The sequence below is a fragment of the Eriocheir sinensis genome, chromosome 12, assembly GCF_024679095.1.
Source record: "Eriocheir sinensis breed Jianghai 21 chromosome 12, ASM2467909v1, whole genome shotgun sequence".
Taxonomy (NCBI): Eukaryota; Metazoa; Arthropoda; class Malacostraca; order Decapoda; family Varunidae; genus Eriocheir; species Eriocheir sinensis.
This window is the reverse complement of record NC_066520.1, coordinates 579,976-587,475: the sequence shown is the minus strand read 5'-3', so window position 1 is coordinate 587,475 and position 7,500 is coordinate 579,976. Positions and strand designations below refer to the sequence as shown.

General features: G+C 42.1%; 1 long non-coding RNA gene across 20 annotated transcripts in view; it reads left to right on the top strand.

Moving 5' to 3' along the window:
* Positions 1-7,500, top strand: part of LOC126997284 (uncharacterized) — a 12,358-nt gene that overhangs the window by 1,449 nt on the left and 3,409 nt on the right. The window lies entirely within an intron of this gene.

Genomic DNA, 7,500 nt, shown 5'->3' with positions numbered 1-7,500 from the left:
AAACAACGAAAAAATCTGATGTTAAAATTGACTTCTTTCCTCTGACCCCAAAACAGTCAAAAGAACAGAGAAATATTGAAGATGACAATAATGATGATAATAGTGATAACAGTAATAATAATGATAATGGTAACAATAATGATAATGATAATAGTAATAATAATGATAATAACAATAATAATAGTAGCTGCCTTGCCTTCAATCTCCTCGTAAAAAAAGCCGGAAGGTGGTAACACGTGCTGCTTGCCAGCCGTTTCCTTCTGCATCCTCCTCGCCTCAAAAACAGGAAAAAGAACAAAAAATGCTGAGAACTTCTTTTTTTAAAGCTAAGGAGACAGTTCAAGGGCGTAAAGAAATATATTAAAAAAAAAAGCCCGCTACTCACTGCTCCTGAATAGAGGTCAAAGGAGTGTCCAAAAAGAGAGGTCAATTTCGGGAGGAGAGGTGTCGTGATACCCTCCTCTTGAAAGAGTCGTAGGCAGGACGAAATAAAGTTTTTTTTTTACAACAAAGGAGACAACTCAAGGGCACAAAAAAGTAAACAATAATTAAAAAAGCCCGCTACTCACTGCTCACAAAAAGAATCCAAAGAGGTGACCGAAAGAGAGGTCAATTTCGGGAGGAGAGGTCTCCAGATACCCTTCTCTTGAAAGAGTTCAAGTCGTAGGCAGGAGGAAATACAGAAGAAGGAAGATTGTTCCAGAGTTTACCAGCGTGAGGGATGAAAGAGTGAAGATGCTGGTTAACTCTTGCGTAAAGGGTTTGGACAGTATAGGGATGAGCATGAGTAGAAAGTCGCGTGCAGCGGAGCCGCGGGAGGGGGGGAGGCATGCAGTTAGCAAGTTCAGAAGAGCAGTCAGCGTGAAAATATCGATAGAAGATAGAAAGAGAGGCAACATGGCGGCGGAAATTAAGAGGTAGGAGACTATCAGTAAGAGGAGGAGAGCTGATGAGACGAAGAGCCTTAGACTCCACTCTGTCCAAGAGAGCTGTGTGAGTGGAGCCCCCCCACACGTGAGATGCATACTCCATACGAGGGCGGACAATGCCCCTGTATATGGATAGCAACTGTGCGGGGGAGAAGAACTGGCGGAGACGGTAAAGAACGCCCAGCCTCGAGGAAGCTGATTTAGTAAGAGATGAGATATGAAGTTTCCAGTTGAGATTTTGAGTTAAGGATAGACCGAGAATGTTTAGTGTTGAAGAAGGTGGTAGTTGAGTGTTGTCAAAGAATAGGGGATAGTTGTTTGGAAGATTGTGTAGAGTGGATAGGTGGAGAAACTGTGTTTTTGAGGCATTGAAGGACACCAAGTTCTTCTTGCCCCAATCGGAAATAATAGTAAGGTCTGAGGCTAAGCGTTCTGTCGCCTCCCGCTTGGAATCATTCAATTCCTGTTGGGTGGGTCTTCTATTAAAAGAAGTTGAATAATGCAGAGTGGAGTCATCGGCGTAAGAATGGATAGAACAGTTTGTTTTGGAAAGAAGATCATCAATGAACAGAACAACAGAAAGAGAGTGGGAGAGAGGACAGAACCCTGCGGTACACCACTATTTATAAGTTTAGGGGAAGAACAGTGACCGTCTACCACAGCAGAAATAGAACAGTCAGAGAGGAAACTGGAGATAAAGGTATAGAGAGAAGGATAGAAACCGTAGGAGTGTAGTTTGGAAAGCAAAGATTTACGTAGTAGTAGTAGTAGTAGTAGTAGTAGTAGTAGTAGTAGTAGTAGTAGTAGTAGTAGTAGTAGTAGTAGTAGTAAGAACATAAGAACATAAGAACGCAGGAGTCTACAAGAGGCCGGGAGGCCTGTACTAGACAGCTCCTTTGACCCTAAGCTCCCGTGTATCTAACCCCACCTAATATCGCTGTCCATGAATTTATCTAGTCTATTTTTGAATGTGACAATTGTATTGGCACTCACCACATGACTGCAAAGCCTATTCCACTCATCCACCACCCTGTTAGTAAACCAATTTTTGCCTATGTCCCTGTTGAATCTGAATTTATCCAGTTTAAACCCATTACTTCGTGTCCTACCCGGTTCTCTTACCAACAAAACCTTATGAATGTCTCCCTTATTAAAGCCCTTCATCCATTTATAAACCTCGATCATGTCTCCACGCACCTTTCGCCTTTCTAGAGAATGCAGGTTTAACTGTTTGAGTCTTCCCTCGTATGGCAAGTTTCTCAACCCCTGAATCATCTTAGTCATTCTCCTCTGCACCGATTCTAACATTTTGATATCCATTCTATAGTAAGGTGACCAGAACTGAACCGCATAGTCAAGATGAGGTCTAACTAATGCTAAATATAGTTTGAGGAAGACTTTGGCGCTTCTGTTGCTTACGCTCCTTGAAATAAATCCCAGTACCCTATTAGCTCGATTTCTAGCTTGAATGCATTGTGCCCTTGGACGGAGATCAGAGCTCACTAAGACCCCTAAATCCCTCTCGCACCCAGACCTACTTATGAGAGTGTCATTTAAGCAATAGTTATGTGAGGGTTGTTACCTACACTCAGAATACTGCACTTCCTACATTGAACTCCATCTGCCATTTATCCGCCCAGTCATATAATCTGTTGAGTTCACCTTGGAGAATACTAGCGTCCTGATCCGACTCAATTACTCTACCGATCTTGGTATCATCTGCAAATTTACTAACATCACTACTAATTCCTGTATCTAAGTCATTGATAAAAATAATAAACAAAAGTGGACCTAATACCGAACCTTGTGGGACCCCACTCGTAACACATCCCCAGTCAGATCTTTAACATTGATTTGCACTCTTTGCTTCCTATTGCTAAGCCACGCCTTGACCCAGTTCAAAACTTTACCCTCTACTCCGTGAGCCTGTAATTTAAGCAACAGTCGTTGGTGAGGAACTTTGTCAAACGCTTTACTAAAATCAAGATAGATTACATCATAATTTTCATCTCTGTCTACCGCCTCAAATACTTTATTGTAGAAGGACAAGAGATTGGTGAGGCATGACCTACCTTTTGTAAACCCATGCTGCGAGTCGTGAATTAAGCTATGTTTCTCTAAATGCTCCCGAATGTTCCTGGCTATTATGGACTCCAGCATCTTCCCTATAACCGATGTTAAGCTAATTGGGCGATAGTTTGAAGCAACTGACCTGTCCCCCTTTTTAAAAATCGGCGTCACATTAGCTACTTTCCATAGGCACGGCACATAGCCAGTATTTACCGACATCTTAAAGATGTCGGTTAGTGGGTCACTGATTACATCACCTAACTCCTTTAATACCCTCGGAAATATCCCGTCGTAGTAGTAGTAGTAGTAGTAGTAGTAGTAGTAGTAGTAGTAGTAGTAGTAGTAATAATAGTAGTAGTAGTAGTCTCAGAGGCATCAGACACTCTGGCCCAAAAGCCACCAACATCTCCAATATGGACTATGAAGCCACAGTGGTGGAGAGTGACATTAGGGTGGGTCAGGAGTGACTTGAGTAGGGAAGGAAAGGGGGATCTGGACGTAATAGATGACAGGCGACTTAGTGCTAGGTAGTATTAGTGATATGGTTGGATGCCACAGTCATTAGCGAACAGAGTTGGGGCTAATGACCTCCAAGCTATGGAGGCCTCCATGATTATGTGTCGGGAAAATAAACATGGGTGGAGGTATCTTTTATGTAGTAAAAAAAAAGTAGTAGTAATTGTTGTAGTAGTAGTAGTAGTAGTAGTAGTAGTATTAGCAGTAGTAGTAGTAGTAGTAGTAGTAATACTACTAGTAGTAGTAGTAGTAGTAGTAGTAGTAGTAGTAGTAGTAGTAGTAGTAGTAGTAGTAGAAGAACAGAGCATAAGAAGAAAGAATACAGAATGTGGACCAGGGTCCTTCACCCCGGTAGTATTCACGACGGCAGGAGGGATGGGACCAAGGGCGCAGAGCTTCTACGCAAGACTCGCCGAAACACTGGCGGATAAGAAACAGCAGCCAAGAAGCAGTGTGGTCGCCTGGATGAGATGCAGGCTGTCCTTCTCCCTCCTGAGGTCAGCCTTGGTCTGTCTGAGAGGAACCAGGTCACCTGCACCCAAAACCACCCGCATTGTCGACCTGGACTTTGAGGCGACGGTGGTTGATAGTCGTATCAACCACAAGCTCTGTTAGCTTAAAAGTAATATTAGATAAAGATGGTTGTCGGCTCACAACGCAACTCTAATAGATGGAGGCCCGTATTTGAAAAAAAAAAAAGTAGTAGTAGTAGTAGTAGTAATTGCAGTAGTAGAATTCTAACAGACAAAAAATAGAAGAAAGTAAAATAAAGAAATATTTCTTTCTGCAGATTAAGACATTTTTTCGACCGGGGCAGAGGAGGAGGAGGAAGAAGAAGAGGAAGAAAAGAGAGGAAGAGGAGGAGAAGGAGGAGGAAGAAGAAGAGGGGAAGGAAGAGGAGGAAGAAGAAGAGGGAAAGAAGAGGAGGAAGAAGAAGAGGGGAAGGAAGAGGAGGAAGAAATGAAGAGGAGGAGGAGGAGGAGGAGGAGGAAGAAGAAGAAGAGGAGAAGGACGAGGAGAAAAAGAAGAAGAGGAGGAGGAAAAGGAGGAGGAGGAAGAGAAGAAGAATTAAAGTGATCATTACTGATGGATAAACACAACCATTTCCTCTATGGATAGAAGAGGAGGAGGAAGAGAGGAGGAGCGGGAGGAAGAGGAGGAGGAGGAGGAGGAGATTTCTCAACACAGAAACATCAATTAAAATTTGTTGCTAGTTTTGTTTCACTTCCTTTCCATCCTTCCCCACTCCTCTTCCTTCTTCTTCTTCTTCTTCTTCTTCTTCTTCTCCATCCGCCTGTCATCAAGTTCTGTGACGTTCTTCATTTCATAGCTGCCAGATGCTTCCTCCTCCTCCTCCTCCTCCTCCTCCTCTTCCTATTAACGAAGATGAACACACACACACACACACACACACACACACACACACACACACACACACACACACACACACACACACACACACACACACACACACACACACACACAAAGATCCCACACACATGCTCACGGAGTCCCTTATACACCCCCCACCCCCAAAACACATAAAGAGCCACTTATAGACACACACACACACACACACACACACACACACACACACACACACACACACACACACACACACACACATATATACGCTCCGGTGGCTTAATCGGTAGAGCGCTGCGCTGCGAAGTTTAACGGCCAAACAGGCGGCGGTTCGAGCCCCGCTCAGGCCGGATTCTTTCCGTTGACTAGGAGTGGTTTCTGTCCCCCCTTGAGCAAGGGGGATGGGGTGTGTGGCGTGGGAGGTCCTGGCAGTACCCAGAGATCGACGATGATGAGCACTTGTTCTGTCGGGAGGGTACCTGCTGGCGATGACGAGCCCACCTCGCGATCAGGCCGTGGTGAATTACACACACACACACACATTTATATATATATATATATATATATATATATATATATATATATATATATATATATATATATATATATATATATATAGATAGATAGATAGATAGATAGATAGATAGAGAGAGAGAGAGAGATTTACATAGATTTACATAGAAAATCAGACCACACAGACCCCATGGTCCAGACTTGGTGGTCTGTCCTTAAACCTAAGTGATTTTACATTAATCAGAAGACTCCAAAACGTTGCATTTCTACTCTAGTTGATATTAAGTTGAAGGAAGTGACGGTCGAGCTTATTTTGAAGGAGTCAATCGTGTTACACTGGACCACTGACGGTGGAAGCTTATTCCATTCTCGCACTACAACGTTGGTGAAGAAAAATTTGGTGCAGTCTGAATTTACTTGTCTACATCTGAGTTTTACGCCATTGTTCCTCGTGCGCAAAGTGTCATCGATCATAAACAATGTTGATCTGTCTACATTCGTGAAACCATTAAGTATTTTAAAACATTCGATCAGTTTTCCTCGGAGGCGACGTTTCTCAAGAGAGAACATGTTAAGGGTAGAAAGCCTTTCTTCGTAGGATTTGTTGCGCAAGGAAGGGATCATTTTCGTTGCCCGACGCTGAACACCTTCTAATTTAGCAATATCCTTTGCATGGTGGGGAGACCAAAACTGTACCGCATATTCCAAGTGGGGTCTGACTAAACTGTTGTAGAGCGGGAGTATTACATCTTTATTCTTGAATACAAAGTTTCTTTTAATGAAGCCCATCATTCTGTTCGCTTTATTTGCTGCATCGATGCATTTCTGTGAGAATTTGAGGTTTGACGCGATTTTGACCCCCAAGTCTTTGACGCATTGAACGCTTTTGAGTTTAACGCCGCGCATTTCGTATTCGAACCTCTTATTCCTCGTTCCAACTTGAAGGACCTGGCACTTGTCTACGTTAAAGGGCATCTCCCATCTATCCGACCAAGCTGAAATTTTGTGCAAATCCTCTTGGAGGCTTTGCCTGTCTTCGTCAGTGAGAACCGAGTTGCCAATCTTTGTGTCGTCTGGAAATTTACTAATGCGGTTATTGAGTCCAACATCCACGTCGTTGATGTAAATAATGAAGAGCAGAGAGAGAGAGAGAGAGAGAGAGAGAGAGAGAGAGAGAGAGAGAGAGAGAGGATATGTTTTTCTTCATGTGATTTTACTAATGATAAGGGGCTGGATGGAGGAGCAGCGGCGTCTCTCAAGGTTAGAGCGTCAGTGCATGCCTTGTAGTGCAATCCTAGACAAGGGGCCGCTTTCACAGTCACTTTGATTGTTTTGATCGTTGCAAATGGCGGTGATAGACGCTGTAGTTTTCCTCGTGAACCTGGCCTATGGGGAAGTGGCGGCTGCGGGGTTAGCCTAGCCCCGCACCTTGCCACACACTCTCAACACCTCTCGCTTCGTCTGTCTCTCCATGTCACTAGGGGGAGAGAGAGAGAGAGAGAGAGAGAGAGAGAGAGAGTTGAAATTCAACGTTTTGGAGCCTTCTGATTAATGCAGAAAAACTTAGGTTTAAGGACACACCACCTTTTCTGGACCAGGGGGTCGGTGAGGTCTAATTTTCTGTGTAAATATCTCTCTCTCTTCCATACAAAATATCACCTTCGCCTCAAGCTCACAACGTCAACAGTCAGACGGAGAAATAAAATACATAGATAAATACATACATATATATATATATATATATATATATATATATATATATATATATATATATATATATATATAGACAATAGATAATTATAAATAGATAAATGAATAGATAAATAGATAGATAGATCGATAGATAAAATGAAAATAGAGATAGATTAATAGATAGAGATTAATGTTGATAGTGATAAATAGATAGATAAATTGATAGAGATAAATAGATAATTAGATAGATAGATAAATAAATAGAGATAAATAAATAAATAGATAAAATGATAGATACATAAATAGATAGATAAATAGATAGGTAGATAGATAGATAGATAGATAGATAGATAGATAGATAGATAGATAGATGGATAGATAGATAGATAGGTAGATAGATAGATAAATAGATAGA